This window comes from Lycorma delicatula, chromosome 10 (genome assembly GCF_047948215.1).
Source record: "Lycorma delicatula isolate Av1 chromosome 10, ASM4794821v1, whole genome shotgun sequence".
Classification (NCBI taxonomy): domain Eukaryota; kingdom Metazoa; phylum Arthropoda; class Insecta; order Hemiptera; family Fulgoridae; genus Lycorma; species Lycorma delicatula.
The window spans coordinates 16,359,307-16,385,973 of NC_134464.1; the positions used below are offsets into that span (position 1 = coordinate 16,359,307).

General features: G+C 29.6%; 1 protein-coding gene across 9 annotated transcripts in view; it reads left to right on the forward strand.

The window, feature by feature from the left end:
* The first annotated feature begins 8,262 nt into the window (after nucleotides 1-8,262).
* The window catches only part of LOC142331398 (RNA-binding protein 5), a 94,363-nt gene continuing 75,958 nt past the window's right edge, over nucleotides 8,263-26,667 (forward strand). For 4 of the 9 annotated variants that reach the window (XR_012757979.1, XR_012757980.1, XR_012757981.1 and 1 more), the window contains exons 1-2: nucleotides 8,263-8,412; nucleotides 21,986-22,189. The gene's annotated coding sequence lies outside the window, so the exon portion shown is untranslated. Of the gene's footprint in view, nucleotides 8,413-21,985; nucleotides 22,201-26,291; nucleotides 26,463-26,667 lie in introns of all 9 variants that reach the window. The other 5 variants (XR_012757982.1, XM_075377285.1, XM_075377286.1 and 2 more) reach the window with 4 other exon arrangements.

Here is a 26,667-nt window from a genome sequence, read left to right on the forward strand (position 1 = left end):
CCTCAATCTTGTTAATTCCCTCTACAAGTTGACTAGTAAATCCATGTCAGAGTTAATAACCAGTACAAAGGTCTCGCTCGCATCCACGCCCTCCTGCGCCTCCCCGAGCAAAACCTCCGCTCCTGGGGCATCCCTGAGGACGCTACTCGGGACTGTTCTCCCATCATTGAGCATATGACATATGTGAGGGGCACCATCTCACTCTTCTGGAAAATGGACTATTCTTGTCCCTCTTGAGGTCTAAAGTCATGACCACCAATTGTCCAGGGTCTCTGAGCCCTCACTTCACCTGTACATTGGATGCACACCACAAGTCACATCCCAGATAATAGCTTGAATGAATAAGCTACGTGAGAGTCATTTAGTAGATAAAGCTACTACCACCCTAGTTTGTATACTAAACACAATAACAAGAATCTATAAACATACACAAGCACTCAATGAAAGTATTTACACACACATGTTTACCAGTATATTTTAACAATAAACAAAGACAAAATTAAATTTGGAATTAAATTTAAATAAAATTATCTTCCTTGGCAAGATAATTGGCCACCTCCACTAACAAATAATCCCAGCTCAGGCAAAACTCGACCATATGAAAAATATAGTTAAGTTATTAATTAAAATAAGACACAAAAACTCCTAAAAATAAAATACCACTCAACCTACACCCAAGAAAGTTTAACACGCGTACTAACTCAAACAGACAAATTCAACTGTATAACTAAGAAGCCAAAAAACTCCAAGAATCTGCCAACAGAGACGCAAACAGCAGAGCTACCTAAAAACCATCCAGACACTCTCACTGTCAGCCTGTACTGGCAACCAACTTCGCAAATTGTTGCTGTTCAATCTCTCAGCTCATCATACACTAACGGATTTCAGAGACACAAGTTACAAAGTTGCTAATGGAAGTATTAACGTTAAACTTTGGTGATTCAGTCGCGAGTTAAATGCTTCATTTGTATTCAACAAGTTGTCACATGCACCTAAAAACTCAGATGACATCTCTCCTGGACCTGATAACATTTGTCTCAATGTGTTCTCACACCTTTCTAATTCGACACTACAACACCTATTATGTATTTATAATGATTTATTCTCTGTAGTACAAGCCTTCCCACCAGTTTGGTCAGAAGCCATTGTCATACTAATACTTAAATCTGTAAAGACAAGCATACCCCTCAAGCTACCACCCTATCAACAAATGTTTTGTGCAAAGTGATGGATGAATCACAGGGTTTCATGGTAACTAGAGAGACATGGTCTTTTATTCCAAGAACAGTGTGGTTTCTGCCATGGAAGATCTTCCATTAACCATTTAGTGTCACTGGAAGCAGCTATTCAAAACGCTTTCCTACTTCTCCGGCAGAGTAGAAATCTTCTTTAATATCAGGAAGGTGTACAACACAGCCTGACGATGTGATATTCTAAACACCCTTAAAGAATGGGGAGTCAATGGTAATATACTTGCTTTTATTAGGAGTTTCTTAAATGACTGAACTTTCCATGTTGGTGTTGGAGATTCTTTATCGGGTAGCATCACTTTGGAAAATGGAGTACCTCAAGGATATGTATTAAATGCCACCTTGTTTGCTATGGTCATCAACAGCATTACTAAATGTGTGCAGCCACATGTTTCACGTTATTTATTTGTTGATGATTTTGTTATATATATTACGTCACATTCAACAGCCACAGCAGAGAGACTACTACAGAACACTGTATCTCGCCTTAATGCTTTTACCTTTGTTACCTTTTCACCTGAGAAAATAAAATGTATAGTATTTTTTTGCCTGCGGGGCCCTTTCATTTAGTGGACCACTAATTTCTATCTCTCCTGAAGTTAAGTTTTAGGTTTATTTTTTGATAACCATCTTACATAGGTGAAACAAATCAAATAATTAAAAATGAAATATTCCAAACTTCTAAATATGCTGCGAGTTCTTAGCAACTCCAGTTGAGGAGTTGATTGGTTATGTATGTTGCATTTTTATTATTTCTTAGTTTGTTCCCATTTAGATAATGATTGTGTCACCTACTTTTCAGCGCGTCATACTGTGCTGAAGATGTTAGGTTCCATACACATGCTTTTCTTTGTCTTGGTACAGATGCTTTTAGATCAAGCCCTGTCAGTAGCAAACTTGTTGAGTTCAATAAACCATCATTTTAGGATAGACAGGACCTACTTCTAGCATCTTACTTTGCCCGTTTTAAAGGGCAACCAAATCATCCAGTTTTTAATGCAGACCTTGCGAATCCTAATCTACAAAAGTATGATTATACTGCATATACCATTATACTGCACAAATGTGTATTTGTATCCGGTATTTACTATACCTTATAAATGTTGACTCACCTTTTATTTTTCCATTGTATCCCTGTTCAAATCCTCCATGGTGAATCAACCTTATTAATTTTGTGTTTGACCTTATGTTTCACAATAAAGAATCAACACCATCTTTGTCTTTCAGTAAATGTTTTAAAATATTTTCTTCAAGACAAACCCAGACCCAATACTATACACAGATGGATCAAAACAGAATGATACCTTTGGAAGTGCCATTTGTTGTTAATGACAGAACCTACATGTTTGGTCTACCTAACATAACAAGTTATTTATTGCTGAACTGTAAGCTATCAATAAGGTATTGAATATCATCAATTCAAAATGTTACCATATCTGCAGTGACTCGTGAAGTGCTCTCCATACTTCAGAAGATTTGTATTCTAATTCTAACCATCCTCTTGTTATCGAGATCTATAATGCAATCGCTGTGTTGAACTATCACAACACACAAGTGAGTTTCTGCTGAATCCCTAGTCACGTGGGAATTCCAGGTAATGAACGTGCAGATTCTGCTGCTAAAGACGCATGTAGGCAACTGTTCTTCACCGCTTGTGTTACTGCATCTAACTTTCATTGCATCAATATTTCAGCAGTTTTTCAAACAAAATCACAGAAAAGTGATCTGGTACATTGTCTTGATGAAAATGAACTTTATTTTTCACCAGTGTTGTCAATTTTCTTTATTTTCTCATTTGGACAATCCAGCAAAGATGCACAATAATATTGCCCAACTATTGTTTTACCCTTCTCCCAAAGTCAATACCATGAGCATTCCAAAATATAGTGTCCATCATCTTTCCTGTTGATGGAATGGTTTCCGACTTCTTTGGACCAGGTTCCCTGGCTGCAACCAACTGTTTTGACTATTCCTCAGCTTCAAGTCAGTAGAGATGCCATAAGTATTATGAAATGGCAATAAAATTCAATAGATTATATTGAAACAGAGCCAAAATATGCTTAAAAATGTTTACTTGTTAAAGTTTTTGATCAATTTTGAGCAAAACATAGCCCCCATTCTGTGGAAAAGTTTTGCAATTGTAAATATTCATGTAAATGATATGCCTATGATCTTAGTGATCTCATGCACTTTTAATCTTCTGTTCTCCATCTTGATCCTTAATCATGAATTTTTGCAATATTATCTAGAGTTATAACTTTAACTATCCGTCTGGAACATTCAGCATCATTTGTGGTTGTATGACCACTCAGAAAATAACCATCACTTTTAAACTGTTCTAATTGATGGAACTGACTCACCATAATATTTTCTGACTTGGCCTTATTTTCCTATGCAGTTTTTCCTTTCAAAAAGTGTTTGATCACTAAATAAAATTTTCTTTCATCATATTTCATAAATCACATTAATTGATTGAATCAAACAACTGCAGCACCAGGATTATGAATATATCTGACTGAAACATGTTAAATGTCCTAGCAGAGGTATCGGGAAATTAAGAATGCCTCAGCAGTATACTGTGTGCGTCATCTTTTTTATTTGCACATTATCAAATACCCCTGTGTAGAATAAATTTCATCATTTCCATAGAAATCAATTCTGACTGCTAGCTCTTGTACTTAAGTGCTTTACATGCATTGCAGCAACAACAGAAGATTGATACAAGTAGTATTACCCAAATTAATGTACACCTTTCTATTGTGAAACAATGCACTATATACACTACTTCAACTCAGCTGGTGAAATATCATTCTAAAGATCATTAATATCTTAGGGTCTATTATCAAAAGTACTATCAAAGTAACAGAGTAACCTTCTGTTCTGGGTATACAATTTTAAATTTTTCTTGTGGAATATCGTTATCTTATTAGGGTGACCGGAACAATTTTTGGTTAATTATATGTTAAATAGACTTTAAAATGAACCATTTTCACTATTTATTGAGGTAAGATAATATGATTATTTTTTCTTCAGAGAAGAGAAAACCTTTAATAGACATCATGTGGTCTCAAACCTATGGTAGGTGGAACTCTTCCTGGTGAGCCTGCCCACTAAAATCCTCCCCCTCTACAACATAGGATACCAGGCCTGCCTTACAGTAATAACAGATGCATCATGGTGTTCCATGATGCATCTTGTCTACATCTGCACGTTCGTTGCTGGTCCCACACCTTGAACTCATTGGTATCCTGCAGTTTATTTTTTGTCTTTTAACCTTGATCTTGAGGTCGGGAACCTGGCCCAAGAGAGATTCAGAAGGATAATATAATCTTACCTCTTCAACAAGTGCTTTGTGCAATAAATCATCATGGATTATTTTAATTATAAGATACATGTTACATAAAGGTTATTTTTTTGTGCTGTATAAGTATTGTTTGTAAATAAAATGATTTTAATTAATGCTGAGTGATATTTATAGGATAATTATGAACAGAGTTTTTGAGAAAACAATAATGTCTTGCATGGGAATATTGAAATTATTTTTATAAGGGACTGACTTAACCAATTTCTGAGATCCTAGATAAAATGAAGAAGTTAATATTAATAGTTAGAAGAAAAAAAATGATTAGAAATAAGTAGTGTGAGTGACTTAAGTGTACCATTGTACTTATAACATCTGTACATTCATTCTGTTAAATGGTGTTACAGAAAGGTTAAATACATTTTATACTGGTAGTGTGCTTTATTCAGTTGAGAATTTCTTTCTTCATAAAAATACATTTGCTATATTACATACTCATATTACATTTAACGTAAATTTATAGTAGTAATGTTATCTATCATATAAATATATTTTAACAGTAATGGATATTAGTTATTATCTTTTTTTTGGCTCTTGCTATGCTTTCATTGGATGTTTCACTATTTGAAATAAACAGGATTTGATTAAAAAAAAAAAGTGGTGGTACTTTTTGATTAATTATCCTCCTTTATGAAATGCTTTCCTCATCAAATTGTAATACTTATTAATTTTGAAAATTGTAAACTTACCTATTGAAGAGGCCAATAATTATTACAAGCATGTAAAATCTTTCAAATTGATCGACTTCATGGGAACGATGATGTTGCCCTAGAAATTTAATGTCCAGCAAGGCATTTGTTGCGTTTTTATTATGTTCGAGTTAAGATCTGGCAGATCTCAGAATCTTTTGTGAAAATTGACTCAGTATTGGAGAAACAAAATTTTCAGCAACTTATTCCAGATTACTTTTGTTCCCAAGGCTATTTAATAACAAATAATCAGCATTAAGGTATCACAGTTATGATTTGGTACCTTAAATCGATCTTGTTACAAATAGCGTCTTATCTGTTTTTACAACTTCCCCCAATCTCAATAACCACAGGATAACCTAAAAATTTAAATACTAAAACCACACACATATTATTTTTTTTGTCTAAAATTGCATTAATTAATTACATAATTAAGACTATGCATTCTTTCTCAGAATTTAATAGTTGTCAGTTTCAGCAAAATTACCCCTGGTACATAGTGTACAATTTAGTTATCTTACTGTGAATAAAGATGGAATTCTAATTTTTTTTCCAATTACATAGATAATATTTTTATTTTTAAAAATGTAAAAACTTGAAAGCTGGTGATCCGATTCATATCTTGCTGATGATTTTCCACCTTAGCTCATGCTATTCGAATCAACGTGCCTGGAGTGTTTATCCAATTGTCTCTTCAATTTCGTCCAGCCACATTTTCAGCAGTCTTCCTTGTGATCTGATGCCCTCAATTTTTTCCTATATTAGCCTGATTTTCCCTGCATTGTTTTCTGATTAGCTATTCAAGATATTTGCTGGGCCTGCAGACTATATGGCCAAAAACAGAGGATTGGAAACATATTGCAGGCAACCTTCTCTTTATACCCAGCTTGTTTGTAATCCTCGTTTTCATCCCAAGTTTTTCATCCTCGTTTCCATCCATGTGATATGGAACATTTTTCTGAAGGTCCATATTTCAAATACATCAATTCTCCTCTGGTCTTCCACCTTGATGGACCAGGTCTCAATGCCATACATGACTACTGGAAAGACTAGTACCTGAAGCAGTCTCACCTTTATTTCTTCTCATGATTGCCCTATCTTTCCAAACAACTGTCAACTTTGTAAGTATCTTTTTTTACCAAGATAATTCTTCTTTGTATTTCAACCAATCAGCCTGAGCCTTAGCTATTGTGGATCCTAAATACCTTTTCAAAGTCACACAATGTATCACTACCTGTAAGAGCGTTGACTCTGTCTGCATTCATAACTTTTGTTTTTTATACTACAAAAAATTTCAACCCTGGTGCTTCACTTTCTTGCTGAACTTGGTTGAAGAAGGTGGTCAGGAATGCCCATCTCCTTCAATACTTACCACAAATCTACTTGATGGAGTTAAAGGCCTTGAAAAAATCAAGAAAGCATTTTACAAGAGGAGTGTTGAAATCTCTGGCTTTCTCAGTCAGCTGCCTAATATTTAGAATTTGCTCATGTGTACTCTTTTCTTTGATAAATCCGGCTTGTTCTGAAGGAATTTTTCTGTCCAGATAGTATTGTAGACATTCATGGACAAAATTCTACTTGGGTGTGAAATCAGCAAAATAGTTCTATAATTTTCACAGCACTTTGTGCGGCCTTTTTTGTGTAGAGGTGAACGCAGAGGTAGCCCACTCATCAGGTCATTTGCCAGATAACTATATGTATTTTCAGATCTGGTGCATAGTCGTAACACCCTATTTATCTGTTGCTTTGATCTTTCCGCAGTGATACTATCTGGACCTGGTGGCTTGTTATCTCTCAATTTCTTTATTGCTTTTTGCACCTCCTCTTTGAGTATTTCTAGTTCTCTCTGAGATACTAAATCTACCTCTGTGAGCTCTGCTTTGTTGTCACAATATATGCTGCTGTAGTATTCTTTGCATCTTTCTCCAATCTCCTGATAGTCTGTACATAATATGCATCTAACGATTTAAAATTTTATTGGCACTAATTAGGAAATATACATAAAAAACTTAAATTTAATTTTAAGTAATCTAATTGAAAAGAAGTTTTCTTGGTGGGGAAATTTAACAGAAAAGTGACTGCTTAGGTAAATAAAATCCAGTAACATATTCAACATTTTTATCATTAACTTATATATATTAGCTTATTTCATTATCTTATACTTATTATTATGTAGTGAAATCACTTTCTTATAATTCACAAGCCACTTCTTCTACTATCCTTAAAATGTTAATTAGTGTTTCTTATCTACAACTCTCCTATTGATAAATAGGAAAATAAAAAAAAATTACATCAGAAATTACAATTTTAATTAATTGTATATATTTTTAACTTTATTTACTTTCAGTTTTAGTTTAACAGTAATTAATTATTGAATTTTATTTTTTTATTCAATTTATTAAACTTTCTCTTTTTTTTAAAGAAAATTTTGACAATATTTGTTCTTATATTTCAATAATAAGAATATTCCTGTGAATAATATTTCAAAGAACAGATTTTACTTCAATACACAAAGCAGAATTAAAATAAAAGGTTTATTATAAAGAGTAAAATGAAAATACCGCATATAATGGCTATAACCAATCAGTACGATATTGTTTATTGCAGTCGTTTCTGAACGTTATAATTTTGAAAGTGGCGCTCGTTACGCTGCCAACTGAATCTCATGTTAGTATATATGTGTTCTTTTACGAAAGTAATAATATATATTTTCGTATTTTAATTATTATTTTCTCATGTTTTTATTGTTATTATTATTATCCTAAACTGATTTTTCATGGTAATGTGTAATTCACTTACTCGTTATATAACAGTTAATTAAAAAATACAGTGACAAAAATTGTTAATAACTACACCTTACATAAGTACTTGCTTAATAATTCAAAGTGGAGTTAGGCTAATTTTATTAAATTTATTTCGAAACAATGAAAAATCAATACAGCTTCTAATTCATCTTCCGAGTTCTAAAGTGCTTGTTGGCAATTGAGTTTCGGCCATCTTATAAATTTGCTTAATGGGCTTCGTGCGTTTTCCAGCCTTATTGAATGAATTTTAAACTGTACTGTTCCTTTAATCATCGAAAGTGTTCATCAGGAGTTATCATCTGTTGAAGGTAAAAAAGTAATATATTGGTTGTGAGTTAAATACATTTAAATATAGATTATTACTAGTAGGGTATCATGGAAGGGAATGAATGCTCTTCCGTTAAAAAATGACTTCATTTCACAATTTTGTTTTAGTGAATTGAGGTAGTCACTTTTTACTTAGAAATTATATTCTAAATATAATTTTGTAGGCAGCAGTTATCTATTTTGCAGTTTAGAACATTAGAAAAACATAGTTAAACGTAGAAGTAGGTCAGTGCTGTTTTGTAGGCGTCAGTTCTCTATTGCTCTCAACTTAAAGTTAGTAAGATCTTGAAAAGTATGTTTATTATCTGGCAGAAAATCTAGATCTGGTTTTGTGTTTATTAATTGTAGTCTTCTTGACTTAGTTCACCAGAAAATTTATTTAATGAAGATTAATTTTACCTTCTTACTAGTTATGTTAATTAAGGTAGAAGCGTTTTACTTTATTACCTAAATATTTCCATATCAGTTAAGCCTTATTCATGCTTGTACATACATTTTTTCATTGAAAATCAATGTATTGAAATATTTTATATGATTGCATAATAAACGTTATGGAATGTTAAATATTTACATATCTACCTGCAATTTGTTTGTAAATTAATTTTACATGTCTGTATTTTGTGTTTTTACTACCTTATATTAGTCATAGTGCTCTAATAAAAGTTGTGATGGGTTTTAACAGCATATACAAATATATAGCCCATGTTCAATGAGTTACGTTTAATTAAAAGTTTGTTTTATACCCTTTGTCCAGTAACTGTGTATATTTTTTTATTTAATGTTCTGCTTTATCCAGAACACTTTGTTTATGCTTAATTTCATTAACAATTTTTTTTAGTCATTCCGCTGTTACAAAACTGTACTGTTACAATTAATTAGCGATGAAATGTAAAAGGAGTTATGTCAAGGCAGCCATTTATTTATACCAGTATGATATTTGTTTATATAACATTTGGAATTAGTTGTTTTTCCCTTTAATATAATATGTATAATTTTAAAATCTTTCTAACAGTGCATACAAGAATATGTTATAGATGATGGATCTGATTTTTGTGAAAAAAGACCATAGATGAAAGTAAAAATGAATGTTAATGGATGTTATTGATTATAGTGATTGGCTGAAGAGCAAATTTTTAGAAGATGTCAGTTTTCTTCTGAATTATTTTCTCCCTTTAATTCAAAGCCTAATGTTATAGTTGCAGTTTTTTTAAGAGCTATATAAGATTTTTGGCCAATTTCACTTCACCTGCTAACTTAACATTTTACACCTCTTTTGAAAGAGTTATTAGGTTTTATAGATTTGTATTGCAATTTCAGAACTATTTGCACTTGATTTTTTCTTTTTTTTTTAATGTGATTTATGTCTGAAATGTAATATTTTACTTTTTTATACAGTTATTTATAAGATAAGTTGTAATCGATTTACAGTAATTGCACAGAAATTAATAGATCATGTTCTTGTCATTAGAGTTGTACATTTGATTTTATACAATTGTATTCAGAGATAAGTAAATTGATGCTTAGGGATTAAATTTTAGAGGAATGTAAGTGGGGAACTAAACATTTTTTTAATGATTATAACTTATCTTGATATTGTTGAACATTAAATTCTTGTTTTTATTTTTAAATCTTTTTAATTATTCGTAAAGCAATTATCCATTCAAATGTTATGTGTTTTATTTGAATGTTATTGTGAGGATTATATTCTTTCTTAGCAATAGTTAACTTAGAATAAGCTAATTAGAAGTGATTGCCCCATTTATTTAAAATTATATTGCTTGTAATATATAATTTGGCATTGTATTCCATGAAAACAGTTAAAATTTATACTGCTTACATAAATTAAATAAATTAAAACAGGTTTCATTTTAGATATGCCCTATTTTCTTCACAAAGTACTGTAGAAGTATAAGTAAGTTTTCAAGTTAAGTTGATGTAATCTAAGAATTCTTTTTGTAATTCTTCATTTGTCTTTTCATCTTAAATCCTTTTGTAAGTTCATTGTTATATAAATATTTTTTGACCATTTACCCTAGGTAAAAATTTAATATTTTTATATATATATATTTATTTATAATAAATATTAAGTTAATCTTAAGTGTTGTATGTTAAATAAGATAATCTATATATATTTTATTTTAATTTAAATGAGAGAGAGAGAGAGAGAGAGTGAGTGTGTGTGAGTCATTTTTTATTAATAGAGTATTTATTTTTTTAATATTTAATTTTGAAACTATTACTAATTTTATAAGTATCAAAAGTAAACTATTACTATAAGATGAAATTGCTTGTTAGTTAGGAATTTATAAATTTTTACTAAATAATTTTGTTATTAAAAATGTTACATATTGTTATTTTAATTTGAAGTTTTCACTTAATAAGAAAAAACAGTGTGACCTATAAAATACTAAAAGAATAACAACCTTTACCTTTTAATGTGTGATCCATTACCTGATTTTGTTTACAGGGAAGAATGTATATTTAATTTTAAAATATTCTTTATGAATTTTTTTGTACTACTTGCAACATAACTTTTGTTATTCTTTTGGGTTACATTATTTTATTCTGCTATTATTGCTTGTTTAATTTTTATCTATTTGAGTGCTTAATGCAATATATTTCACACACCAGTAAACATCCTTCCCATCAAGTGTAAAAGTACTACTTGTGTTTATTGGTTAAAGTTATTGCTGCTTTTTAAACATACAGTCTCACATAACAGTTAAAATCATATTTAGAAGTCTTTTAGACGATCCTCATCATCAGTTTTAAAATTTTATTTTAGCATGCCAAAATGAATTTTATTTTGTCTTTGATGTAAATTGTTACCTGCAGAATGAATGTTGTCATGAATTTTCATTCCTGATTTAATGAAGTTTTATTTCACAAGTCCAATTAATTTCAAAGTTTATAAACTTTCTTAGTTTAAAGAAGGGTTCATTTCATTTTTGCAGAGGATCAATCACTTGTTTAGAAATTTTTCAATTAAAGCCCAGTGAGAATTAATATATAATTATTATTTATATAATCATGTTGAAAATAAATTCCATGTATATTGAAGTTTTCTATTTTTTTAAAACAATTTAGCCAAAAAGTTTCGAGAAAAATATTTCCTAGTGAACATTAAGTACAGTTAGGAGGGTTAATCCATTTGAAGTGGTTGCTTGACCAATTCAAAAACATTGAAACTTAGCTAGCTTGTTTCCTCCTACATATTTCAGGACCTCAAAACTATTTTTCCTTTTTTATTTAAGCAGTTTACCTTTGGTGGCAATTTTTGTTACGGTGCACACCCCTATTTTTGTGATTTGTAAGGATTTGAGAAAAAAACATAACTGAAAAAACGATTGGTCCCGGAAGGATAAAACAAAAACCGATTTAATCATATTTTCCCAAGGTTAAATCGGTCCAGTGGTTTATTTCCGTATCTTTCTTCTTTCTATGAGGAAATTGCCAATAAAGTCGAACATGAAAAACTGAAATTTCACTTTGGTAATTTTTTTTCAAAATGCAGGAAATGGCATACACAGTTTGAATTATTTTTTTATATGTAGGTATATATGCTAGTAGTTTTACCATAAATAATATTAAGTTATTGATATATTTATCTGTAAAATTTTATGAATTTTTGATAACTAATTTTTTTTTTTTAAATTCAAATTTTGGCTTCAATAACTCTGATGGAACTGGTGGTAAAAATTTTAAATTTTTTTGTAGATGTTTATGGAAAATAAAAAAGGCCTTTCAGGACCAATAGTTATATAGTTATGTTTTTTTTACGTAAATCCTTACAAATCACAAAAATAGGGGTTCGCACTGTAACAAAAATGGCCACCACAGGTAAACTGCTTAAATAAAAAATAAAACAAAATAATTTTAAGATTTTAATTTTAAAATAATTTCCTACATGTTTTGAAACATGTAGAAAACAAGTTGGATAAGTTTCAATATTTTTTTAATTTGTGAAGCAACCAGTTTGTTTTTTTGTTTTTTTTTGGACACTTCAAATGAGTTAACCCAGATGTACATTTTTACTAAATATTTTTGTTATTAAAAGTTTTACGTAGTGCTATTGTTATTTTAATTTGAAGTTTTCATTTCATAAGAAAAAATCCTTTCGGCCCACCAAAAGGTGGGAGGTAGATTTCACTGGTGCTAAGTAGGGGATAAATAAGATTTCCACCTTAAAGTTAAGAAAATCTTCAAATTTACTCAGTTCAACAATGGTTGAATGTGAAAAATGTTTCACATGTTTAGCATACGAAAAGCCCCATCTTCTTACAATTCCAGCAACATTTTGGTTATCCCTTGCTATAAGAGATGGTCATGCCAATAATTGTTTCAGACAAAACTTTTAGGTAATGTTTAGAGGACTAACGACCACTTTAAACGATTCGATACTGTGCCTATTAAGGGAGGTATGAGTTTTTTGTCTTCAAAACCGCATTTTTTCCACCCCCTGGGCCAATGGTTGATGATATCAAACAACTTTACTTAGATAAGTTTTAGGACATTATCCAAAGAATAGTAGGAACTTCGTGAATTCAATATTTTACTTAATAAGAAAGTTATAGTGATATTTTATTTAGAAAAAGCCGCAATTTCCACCCCCAAGGTCCGGCGGCGGGGTTTTGCCCATTAACAAACTTGACCGAGATTTCGAGATTTTTGGTTGTTAAATTTTATGTATCAATTTGAAAGCGACTGGCATTCACATGAAATGTTTTGTGTAATTCTTTTATTGTTTTAGGATTTTCTTCAAGTAAATGTTTTGTTATGGTTTTAGAAAATTTAATTAAGTTTTTTGACTTGCGATTGAACCATTAGGGGTAAGACTTTTGTACAAGTAATAATATTGAACTAAACTGGTAACTGAATTTGAGTAAGGCATAGAAAACATTCAGGTTTTCCTGTAGTACATAATTTAATTACCACAAATTTTTACATCATTACAGTATAAATTGGCACATTAGAGTATAAATTTTATATAAATATGAAAAGTGTAATAAGAGGTCATTCGGGAAGTTCTTGGCTAACAAAAAACAAAAAGATTTTTCAGAATTTTTTTTTTTAGTTTTTTACATAGTAACCTTGCCTTTCAATAAATTTTTAACAATGACTTTTCAGCTATTTAATACCTTAAGTATAATGTGATTTCTCCAACTCTACACAATAAGCTGTTGTGTCAGCTTTGATCTGATACATTTTGACTAACAACTTTCCAACTCTAAAACATGTACAGATGCATTTTCACGGTGAGAGAGTAATTTCTTTTCGGTCAAATGTGGATGTGCAGCCTGAAAAGAGGCACCCTTCAGTCACTCCAGTAGTGAAGCATAATACTGACTGTTGACCGTCTTGACTTGCTGCAAATGGAACAGTTTTCACTGACATTGGTCCATTTTCACCTGACCGCCCTCTGTTTGTCATCTAATAGTGAAGCCAATTTTTTATTTGCTGTTATAAAACATCAAAGAAACTTAGTGGAATTGTATTTTAATAACTAAACACCCTTGAAAAGTCTTCAGAATCAAATGCGTTTTTGGTAGACTGTTAGCAAACACAGCACAAATCAAGTGGAAGGCTTTTTCATTTCCTAAACATTATGCAAAATGTAGTGGACCTGGTCTATCAAGATGTTCGGAATGACGACAAGCTCGTGTACCGTAAGTCTGTGATCATTTAGAACATTGTGGAGTTTTGTGATTTTTTTTTTTTGTCGGTTGTAGCAGTTTTTGGGCATCCTGAGTAGTCTTCGTCTTGATGGGAAGCATGGTCACATTTAAATTTAGCAGCCTACTTTGTACAGTTAAAAATCCTTTAAATTGCAATTTAATTATTTTTGTTTGTCTATCAGGATTAAACCTTTGAAAGCAAATTAATTGACATTTTAGAGCTTGATCTGCAATTATATTTTTTTCAAAAAATATTAAAAATTGTGTGCTTAAACTTGATCACCATAAATAAGGAACAATAAATGTAAATATCCAAAACGTTGTAGTATGCAATCTAAAGAATCACACTTGACAAATATCATAATCACTTGATCTTACTTGCACCATCTCTGTGACAAGTTGAGAACTTTCCGAAGACCCTAAAAATGCAATGTTGCTTATTTTATTTAATTCATTTCCATGTTGTTAGCTACTGAAACTTCATTATAATTTTATGATAATCTGGTTGGTTCTTTATCAGTTATTGAGTGATAAAAATTGAACAGTTCTTGGATCTTTATTTTCCATATGAAAAGTTTATCGCTAAGATATAAATTACCATTCCTTGTTGGTGGTGTAGATGAGTAATTTCATTAAAAAAAAATCTTACAAGTAAAAATTACTGTTCTGTGTAGTAAAATGTCCTTGGAAAGAAAAATTGCTTATACGGTATAATTTGTGTGAAGATAAGTGATTTTAAATTAATGATTAAGTGTTTATATAGTATATAAATAAATAATTAAAACATTTAAAGTAAAATCCTTTATTAAAAATTGTAGCAAGTTATTTTCAGTATGTTAAGATTGTGTAGTTTATATTGTTTTAACGGAGTGTACTAACGCTCTGCAATATTAATGCAAATTATCTAAATATATAAAGTCCCTGGTCATCCTTTACAGTCTCTCAAATCTTTTCTTACTTAAAATCTTCAGGTAAAAAAAAAAATCGTAGCATTAAATTTTAATATGAGGGATGATTCAATTAATTAACAGACAAATATGTATGAAAGGGGGAATGTGTTTTGATTGTTCGAATATGTGGTCATTAGCATGAGTCTGTTATGCGGTCAGTAATTGATTTTAATCCGCATATATTTTGTTTGTCTAAATTAGTCATGTAAATATGCTGTGCCATTGCTATTTAGAAGAGCAGTGAGTTCTTATTCAACTTTTGTTAGCTGAAGACATAAAACCAGGTGACATTTTTCACTGAATTGATAATTAATAAAGTGGAAGTTCCACGAACAAGGCAATGGTTTTATGTATGGTTAAACAGATATGCAATTTGATGATATGACATTTCGGATGCCCAACAGTATCAATAGAAATTCTGAAAAACATTGTGGAACAAATGATTTTCATGGATTTTCTTATTACTGTAGAAGAAATAGTATAAACATACAGAGTTTTTGTTAATATGGTGTTAAAGCATCCATGGTAGATACGTAAATATTTTTTAAGAGATATCTCCATTGGATGTTGAAAATGCTTAAAAAAGCACACAAAACATAAAGTGTACAGCATTGAAAGCTCCGTTTGTTTGTGAGCTTGTGAAGATGAGACTTTCTATTTATAGATAGGTATTCTGTAATGAGATGTGGTGGATTTACCATTATGAATTAGAATCGTGAAAACCAGAGTGGAAACATGCCAGTTATCCAATACCAAAGAAATTAAAGATTTAGTTTTCTGTGAATAAGATATAAAAATTACTATGAATCAGTTATTCAGACTAAATGACATGAATTGGCTTACTGAACAGATAATGATAACTGAACTAGACTGAGAAGACCTTTTGTAACACATCCAGCCAGCAATTCTGATTTGGCACTATTAGACTATTGCTGTTCTGGATCATTAAAATCTGCTGTATCTAGAAGATTATTTGAAGATAATGAAGTGAAAACAATTTTTATTATAAAAGCTTGCAGGAGATTGACAAATGCATAGCAATTGTGGGAAATTATGTTGAAAAAATAATGCAAAGGTACTAAATAATTACAATGTAAGCTGTAAGTTCAGTAATAAAATTATAACATTTGTCTGTCAAATTATAAATATTTTATTTTAGTGACCATATATTGGCTAATGTGTTGCATATATGTGTATATAAATAAATAACTTGATCCACCAAGTACAGAATAAAATTACATTTTGTAGGATGACACCTCATATCATTTATATATACACAAGAGTACTTTCACGATTTTCTCGCAACTTTTAACTGTTTCATGTAAAATTACATATTATAAATGTACAACATTAACAAAATATAGTCTTGATAATTACAATAAAAAAACTTGTTATAAAAACGGAAAATTGGGTTTTTGTAATGTTTCTGACCATGTTATTGATAATAAACATTCAATATCTGATATTTACACTAATATGGAAATATTAGAAATTAAAAAAATGTAATTTGAATAATAATAATTATTTAGACATACGGTTTAGACATTTTAGAGAGATTTTATAAATATAAAAATGGATTCAGCTTGATCAGCCAACAAACAACTCTGTTTTATGACAAAGATTGTAAACGTTGCAATAGATAGCAGCACTTTATCAAATATTGTTAATTTGTAGTTTAATCTATTTAAAATCCTACACAGTAATATAGTGTTGGCCAGCCAAACCTCACACACATGATCATTCTTTGTAAACATATTTATAATTTTAACTTTTAATTAATATTGGTATTTGACGACATATTTTTTATATGGAATTTTTAACTTTTAATTTAATTTTAAATTTAAAAGGAAAATAAAATTTTTAACAAATTTTGTTTTATTGTATTTATCAAGATTGTATTTTGTTAATGTTGTGTATTTACAATATGTAATTTTATGTGAACAAAAAAGATTATTAAAAGTTAACAGATTAGATCAACTGAAGATGAGAGAAAAGTGATTTAGAGAAGGGATGTGTTCTTTTTTTAGTTAATAGCTATTATTTTCAGTCTTTTTTTACGTTAGTAATTATGAACAAGCATATGCAAATTACATTTCATTTATATAGTCAGTTAACTTTTGCTAATGTTAAACAACGCTTTGATTTTGATAAATCTTGTCACTTTTTTTTATTTAGTTTAGATAAAAACAGTGGGTTGAACTGATTTGGCAACTCCACTAATCTTGCATATATCAGAACGTGTTAGTTTTGTCTTTGATAATGAAACATTTATATTATTATTTTAGGCTATGGTGCAGTTCAGTAATTATGTATATTTATTTTGATTTCATTTGAAGCTAGTAGTATTCTGTTGTTTGTGAAGTTTGTTATGTTTTCGATGTGTTGATCATTTGGCATACTTAAGTATGGGACATGATATTTTTTATTTTTACTTGTACAAATTAAAATAAATATTGTGATGAAAAATTTTGGTTGTCAGATTTCAACGGATATATTCATTTTGATGATTCCTAAATCCATTTTTCAGCCTGATGTCTGTATGTACTTATGTATCTCGCATAACTCAAAAACGAAAGCTGTAGGATGTTGAAATTTTGGATTTAGGACTGTTGAACATATAGTTGTGCACCTCCCCTTTTGATTGCAATTGACAACCAGAAGTGTCCAAAAAAGCACAAAATCCAAAAAAAATTGAATTTTGGACTTTTTCTTAACTGCAGTCATAAGCCCTCATTGATAGCTTTTTAGCGATATATCATAAGTGGTACTTATTTTCATTGGTTCCAGAATTATAGCCAAATAAAATTTCAGTTAATGAAATATTTGCATCTTACAAGGAGAAAGCACATCTGCTCGAATCAGACTTCATCTCTTTTTTTTTTAAAGTTAAATATATTGATTTATTAATAATTATTAACCTTTGATTGTAAAAAAATGTTTACAATAAATAATTATTCAATAATAACAATAAAAAAACAATATATGAAAAATATCAGAAATTATTAATGAAATAACATTTTATGTACTTTTCATTTTAAAAAAGAAATGTGTATATGTAATTTAATAGGCGTACAAGGAAGTCTATGTGGTGTCCACATCAGATTTTTTAAATTGTGACCATTTAAAATAGCACCAGGGTGATTATCCTGCTGCTAAAAGATTTAGTATCTTTTATGTTAAATCAAAATTAAAGATTGATTTCATTTTTATTTGTATTGATTTGTACTTTACTTGTGTTAGTAATTTTGTTGGCAAACTGTTAAAAATTCAGTTTTATAGAAAAAATGTTTTCTTTTGTTGATGATCCTGGAATAAACAAAACAGATCTTTTCCATATCCATGGTTTTACAGATGTCTGAAAGGTTAATGTTACTCCAAAAGTTAATTATAAATATTAAATATGCATTGGTTTTTTTTTTGTTTGTAAATTTAGAAAAGTATAAAAATATTAAAGTGGTATTTATTGTGTTGACGTGATTTTACAGCTAAACGACTAAGTAGCAGAGGAAAGGTGTTTCTTTCCACCCGTTGCTGATTGTCATACCCACATCATCAATTAAAGAAAACCCTGCTATATTACTGTATTAATAAGTTTTTAGAAATTGTATTATATTAAATAATAAATGTAATTGCTTTGTTATTTTGTTCAATGTAGAAATAACATTCTGAAAGATACCGGAGTAAATATAAGGTCATTAATCATTAAAAGTTTAAAAAAAATATGGTTGTTAGGAACTAATACGTTATTCACAAAAAATAAATCTAGAAATGTATTAGTAGTTAAACATCCCCAAAAAATAGCTGAATAACTGCCATTTTTAGGTTTGGCAGAAATTAACTTTGCTTAGTTATCAGTAAATATAAAATTTAAAGGTAAACATAAAATATGTAGGTAATTTTAATTTAGTCAGTAGAAAAAAAGAAAAGTATTTTAGTAGAATAGAAAGTTAGAGAAACTCAAATTTAATTTAAAACAAAATCTGCTAGAAAATATTCATTTTTTAGAACAGTGTAATTTATATTTTGTTTAATTTGAACCTTGAAAATACTGTAAAATATACAAGATTGAAGTTGTTTTTAATTAGTCATCAGTTTATTCACTTGTTAAAAATACAGTGTCTTCTAACCGCTGATGATAATTTCAGGTGTTTAAACATTCGCAGTTAAATTGACTTCATCTATCATGAAAATGTGCAGAGATTTATGTTAATCTATTTTCAGAAGTGAAAATATTCATTTCAGGTGCAGAACAAAATTGAGGCTAAATTGGAACTCCAGGAAGCGTAATATAGAAGTTAAATATTTGAATATATATCTTACACTCAAGGAATTGCACATTAAAAATACTTAATGTTGGTATTCTGCCATTGAAGCTTCATAAAATTGCAATCGCGAATTCCATTTTAGCATGTTTGTCATTTGGGAATAAGTGAAGCGTTTGTAAAGTACAACTAAAACAGAATTGTGTGATTCTTATAACCACAAACTATAATTTTAAACCATAAAATCAAAATCAAAACGTAATTCAAACAACCTAACATCTATGACTGTATAGCATTACAGGTTATCTGAAGTAAAGGTATCAAAAGTAATTGGTTTGTCTGGCATTTCTCCCACCACCACCCCATTCGGTCACCCTAAAGCATAAGACTGAATGTATATACCACAAACAGCTACTGTGCCTCAAAATGGTTTAGCGACCAATATCCTAATTAGCTCCTAGAGCTTACCTAACTGTGGGTGAGCAGAATAAGTGTGGTGCCCTACACCACTTGGTTGCGTGTCCCACCACTTGTCATATATTACTAAAATGGGTAGGCACACCTTGTCTACACACTAAATTCAAAAGTAATGGGCTATATTTGGAAAACCGATGTAATCTCTTAAAGTAGGCTCATTCATAATGCAACGATTTAAAACAGAGGATTGGTGTTGCTGTTTGTCTAATAACTCCAGAGAAGCCCCTGAGCACCTGGCTAGATTTAGATTATTGTCTACATATCTGCCGAGCTACGTTACTAACCTATATTAAAACTTTGTGAGTTGCTGTGTTTATTAAAAAAAATTAATAAATTAATTGGTTTTCTTAATATAAGCTGTTACTTTTTAATACTTTTAGTTTGGTTATGGGCAATGATGGATTTTCAAATAAAATTTTATTTAATTTAATCGCTCACTGTCCACATATTGACTGAAGTAATAAAAATTAAATGAAACCATTTATCATTAGCTGTGGTGTAAGTAAAACCGCTGTATTAAATTTTTAGCAGAGTTTTAATTCTATTTTTGACTATTTTGCGTTAATTGCTTTGTTGAATTTGTTTTCTACTGATATTCCATCGGTTTTTGCAAAATTAAATTCTTTTTAAATTTGTGTCTGTTGGCTAACAAACTTAATTTTTTGACTGTTGTATTCTGGGCTTAGTTACAATTATACGAAGCTCATTATTAGATTTCTCTAGTCAAAAACACACAAAGCAACAAAATTAGGGCCATAATTTTTGTACCAATAATTCTAGTATAGCCTCATTTTTACATTTGAAATACTACCTAATTTCAATACATGACTAATGAATTTCTTATTGGTATGGTGTGGGTACATTGATATACGTCTTACATCTTACATTGGTACATCTTATACTGAATGAACAATCTAAACCAACCAAGCTGGCTAAAACTAGTGTTCTTGACTCTCTCCTTTAATGTTACAATACCACAATTAGTTGTGTATGGTAATACTCTCTTCTGTCAATGGTTGTAAACTGTTCATACTTCATTGTAGTAAAGTTTTGTTCTTTGCAGTTGGTGTTTCTCTAAAATCCTTAATTCTGTCAAGGAAAGGGTTGCTTTAATATGTATGTTCTATCTTTTCGAAAAAACATGTCAAGAAAAATGGCATGCAGTGGCGTCGGTTTCAAATGCAAAATTAAATAGGCAAAATACCATTCATACTATAGAGGCCATATCTAATATAAAAGAAAGACCTCAACAGATATTAGGAGCATCCACTTTTTGATAAGAAAATTGGTGTATGGTCTGGTATTTCTTGTAATCACATAGTGATGCCAGTATTTTTTTCCCGGAACCATCGATACAGAAATATGCCATATAGTTTTCTAAGAATTCTAGGAATATTTGCTTAAGATTGTGAAGACGTGTACAGCTTCTCCAAGACAGTGTAACGCCATGCACATGACATGATTCACTAGAGGCTTTTACAGAACAATGAACTGATAGCAGAGGACAGTGGCATCTAGTTGGGATTTTTTCCTTTGCGGCTGCTTGAAAAATGGAATTGATGAATCAGTTCCCCACTCTTGACAATTATTTGAAGGCCAATATTTCACAAGAAATATAACTAAGAGAAATATAATTTTAATAGCACAAAGTGCATCCCTGCACATAGTGCCTTTTTCGAACATTATTTATAAAAATATGTTAAACTTAGTTTATATAAGTATAGAATTTAATTTAATTTTTTATTTCATTCATAAAATGTTATGTCACAACTGTATTTAGTCCGTAGCAGTAACGTTTAAGTTGCTTACCCTGTAGTAAGATAAAAACTGTATAGGTTGAGTTAAAATTACGGTCGCATTTATGTGTTGGCTAAGGTATTTTTTCATTTTTGTACTTTTGTTTTTTTTTGCTTTTTCAGATTTTATTATTTCTATATGGATTCTGTGATTGTGGATGTTTATTGTTTTCTTTGGTATTGGTGAATGGGATAGTTGCATAATAAGAAGTTATATTACTTAATCTAATCTGTTTTCCTTTTTTGGGGTTTGATTGACCTTGAAGAATTCCTATACCTGTAAATTGTTAATCTTATCCAAATCACCCAGTGGCAGTCAGAAACATATTGGAGATTTATTGTCTTATAAAATATGTATATCTTTTTTATTATAAAGTATTATATGATTTTTCAGATGGAATAGAAGAATGTCAACAAAATAAAAAAAAACTTTAAACATAAAATCAGTGTACACAGTGTTCGTTCAGTCTCATTGTGTTTGTGTTAAAAAAAAAACAATCATAACGTGTTTGGGTTAGTTCATTGTTATTGATTGATTATCAAATGAACCGAACTTCACGACAATCTACATAGGCAAAGGGAGACAAAGAGAAAGAAGGTATTGTTGTTGTAAGTTTGTGAATGTTGGTTGATAATTTTTAAAAATAAAATTTTAACATCAAATTAAATATTATATGAAACACTTTTCTGAGATTGTAATGAAAAGTTTTTTTTCTAATTTTGTTACCACTTGTGAAATGTTATTTCTTTGCTGGTAATTTTTTTTGTTGATAAAAATGAATGAAAAAGTACTTACAAGGAATTAATCAAAATGTTCTTTGACCAGTCATTAGGAATGAGTGACAGTTTTCAGAAGTGCGGTTTAAATAGATTGTAGGTTCCATATCTAATTCCCTGTTTAGGTTGTTTTTTTTTTTTGTTTTTTTACACAATCACAATTAATTTTTGTAAGATTGTTTGAAATTTTCATGCAACTTCACTGGTGATTGAAACAACCCATTTCACTTATCTTTAATGAATAAAGTAAATAATAACCTCTTTGATTGTTTTGAATTTGTTTTCTTGCTTTTTATATAAACATAATATATACATGTATTTTCTCTTGTATGTAATCATATACGTGTTAGATTTGTTTTATAGTCTAAAATTTAAATTAATTATTTTACGTCACAGACAATTATTTTATATTTTATGATTACCATAGCAAGATTTTTGACTTACTTCTAGAATTAATAAATAACTCTTTGTAATTATCACTTAAGTTATAATTACAACTGGACTTTCTCCAGTTCAGTAGGCCCTTATTGAGGAACAACCTTTTCTCACCGAAGGAACCCATTAATAATGGCATTTTTTAATATTGCATTATTACTGCACTTCATTATTTGTAGCGTGATAGTTTTGCACAAACTCTAGTAATTGTTATTTTCCCTTTAGCCAATTAGCGAATGATCCAATGATTAAATCAGCTGCAGCAGTCCTCAATTATTTACTGTGATCAGTTTTCTTAATATTCCAATTTTTCATTTGTAATCGTAACATTTCCTTTATATCACAACTGATATGTGAACACAAGTTTGCTTGAAATAATACTTAAAACTCAGTTATCTATGTAAAACTGGTGTTTTACATCAAATTTTCATATTAACACGGTGATATAGGCTTCAGTAAACTGGTCAGATTGATGATTTATTCAATACTCTATATTGGATTACAGATTTCTCTAGGGTTAAGTTGTTACCACAAATTTTAGTAGATCAACTTTTTAGTTGATCTATAGCAAAAAAAATGTAGTCGAATCTGAATTTTTAAAATCTTTTTCTTACTCATGGTTATTATTTTGAGATGACCCAAATATTTGATGTTTGGATATGGGATAGTTTATTATATATATACATTTAAATGTTAAAAGGTTACAGTTTGGCATGAGATTTTTTGTGTGATCATTCTATATTTTATACCTATGAAGTTTTTATAAGTACAAGGTGGCAGACTTTTAGTCTGCTACATGTTAGACAGTTTGTTTGCTTTTATTTATTGTGGTTAACATGAGAATATAAATTATGCGATAACTAGTAAGATTTTTGTTTGTGAAATTGTTTTCATTAAGCCTAAAAAACAGATTAAATTTTTAAATCTGTAATGAATTTTTTATGGTATTTATGAAGTTTCTTTAAATTTACATCTAATGAATCTGATTTTCAACCAAATTATTTTATAGAATGTTTTATTTACTTAAGAAATTTTATTTTATTTTAATCGATTCACAGTTTAAGTTCAAAGATGTAGAATGGAAGGTTTTTAGCATATAAAAGTCATTCCTGTGACTTGGGATTTGAATCTAGGACCTTCAAGTTGGCTGGATGATGTCTGTGTTAACCATTGGCAACTTCTATGGCATAAAATTAACATATATCTTTTTAGTTTTTATAATGATGATTCTTTTGTATTATATTAGTAATTTCTTTTGTAATTAAACATTGAATTCCATAAAATATAGTTTGGTTCTAAATTTTCAGTTTAAATTTGGTTGGATGTCTATAAATTTGAGTTTAAAATTATTAGCTGACCTTGTTGAAGAAAATTAGTAGTCTGTAGCTTGTGATCTGGATGACTGGTCTGGGAGATTTTGATTTGTCAAAATTATAATTCTATAAATAATCCAATAAGGTTTTTCCTATACATCTTACAGTAATGGTGAATTTCTTTTAAAAAATAGGATTCAAGGATTTTAATTTCTATGGTTAAAAAAATAAGATAAATGAGCGATTGATATAAATAAAATTATGTTGGTAGTTTTAATAAATTTATGTGTAACTTGTATTATGATTTATCATAAATCATAATAAGAGTCTATTAAAGAGTAACTTTTAGAGAAGAATCTCACCATGCCCCTTAAAACTTGATGGCTCAAAAAACCTGGAATGGAATATCTGGGTTATCGTACTGGAAAATAAAAGAAAGAAAGCAAAATGAGATTAAATCCTAAAAACAGAGCAAAGCTTTGATAAATTTATGTTCCATGAATTACTGAAATAAGACAATGCACTGGATCCAGTTATCTGTTAGATGAATATTGACAATGAGTTGTGTTATGAATGTAAAATTTGATTACAGCAGTTGACCAGATAAATTAACAAAAATGTATATGTACACAGATAATATTAGGTTTCTTAGTTGAATCATATCATTTTGTTAGCAAAAACACAATAATGGGTAGCCTATTGATGAGAAGGTGCATGTGTAGTAAACTTCAGTAGTGATGCTTTTCATTCCATATGCTTTTTTAATTTGTTTTTTTCTTTAATTATCATTTTTATTAGGTGGAAAACAAGCATTTTTATTAGAATTGAAATTACTAATATAAAGTTCTTTTATTTTTAAATTGATTGATTGTATTGTCCTTAATGCTCAGCAGAAAATATTGCACAAAGTGGCTATTTCTGTGATGAACCAAATCAGATTTTAAATATGTCATTGAATCTAAAAGTTCCTGAAATATGTTTGTTTTTTATATGTTCCAGTTTTCTTCAGTTTTGAAACACTTTTCCAATATACATAAACTTGTTTTTCTTATCATTCTTGGAACCCTTTCTAAAAATTTTTGATTGCTTTGTTGGTGATATCAGCTTCTTCATATCACTTTCATCTTGGAAGTGAATTTGAAATGAAAATTGACTAAAATTAGCTGTTAGCAAAATCCAGAGAGATTGGATACCAAAAATTGGTGGATGCTTCCAAGGCTATTAACAAGTTGTTTGTTTTACATTTTTGAGAGTGTTTCTACTTCCATCGTAAGCATAAAATCAGTAAAGATGATTATTCACAGCACAAATTTTATTTTCATTCTTTGGCCTTTTGGATTAAATTGTTGGTTTGTAATAATACTCAACAAATAAAAAAAATGTTTCCACCTAACTTCTGCTCTCGCCCAAATGAATTCTATCATGAACATCATTAATGGAGACATTTTAATTGATAACAAACTACAATATGTCCGATTTAATTTCACAAGTTAGAGTGAAAACTTAAACAGCAATTGTAATGTTATAATGACCAGCATTAATTTCAGTTGAAAAAAACAGCCCAATAAGATACTGTTGCTTCTGCAAAACAACAGGAAGCGGTTTTATTTAATCAGGAGTTGGGTGCATGGAGATATTGTGTATTAGGTCAGGGAGCATTTTTGTTGCTGAAGAAGAGATGTAAAATGCACCTCATCAATTTTGTTGAGCAAGTTTTGGTTTTAGTTTGAACTTACCAGAACTGAAATTTTTTAATTAAAAAAAGCCATTATGAATTTATTTAAAATTTGAGATTAGCCAGAAGTAGAAACTGAGAAATAGTAATTTTACTAAATGAAAAGAAGCACAAAAACTATTGATTTTCATAGGAGTTCCCCATAACTTTAATTGTTATTGTTATATTTATTTTCTTACTTTAGTGGTATCCAAAAGGTATTCAAACACAGAAATTTGTGATTTCCTACCCATAACGACTGATATCAGCATTATTTTAATGCTGATGTATGTTGTCCGAAAATAGTTACTTAAAGTTGGAACCTTATGTAGTGTTTTCTGTTAAAAGTGGTTGATAATTTGGACATCATTGTCTGTAACAAACTGATTTCTGATAATAGTAATGGATTTAGTTTTTAAAAAAATGCACAAAAGTAATAAATATTTTTTTTTATTGTGCAGTAATACTCAAAATTATATTGGAAGAGGTTTTACATACCAATTTACAGATAAACAACACATTTATGACAGAGATTTAACCCTGAAAAATTCAATTGCTGTACTTGTGTGTAGTTATGGTGTGAAAAATTTGGTGAGATCGATGTTGAATTGACTAAATAATTAATACTGCATGTAAGTAATTAAAATTAAATTTTCTGTCACTTTTGTATTAAGTAATTACACATGATTTATGAAAGACATTTATTCTGGCTTTTAGTTTTATTAATATTGTCTTGTTGATGAAATAATAAATGGAAAAACCTTAATTGGATCCTTATTATGTTATTTTAAATAAAAACTGGTACAAAACAAGAGTTTTGATAATTTTTTCTTATTC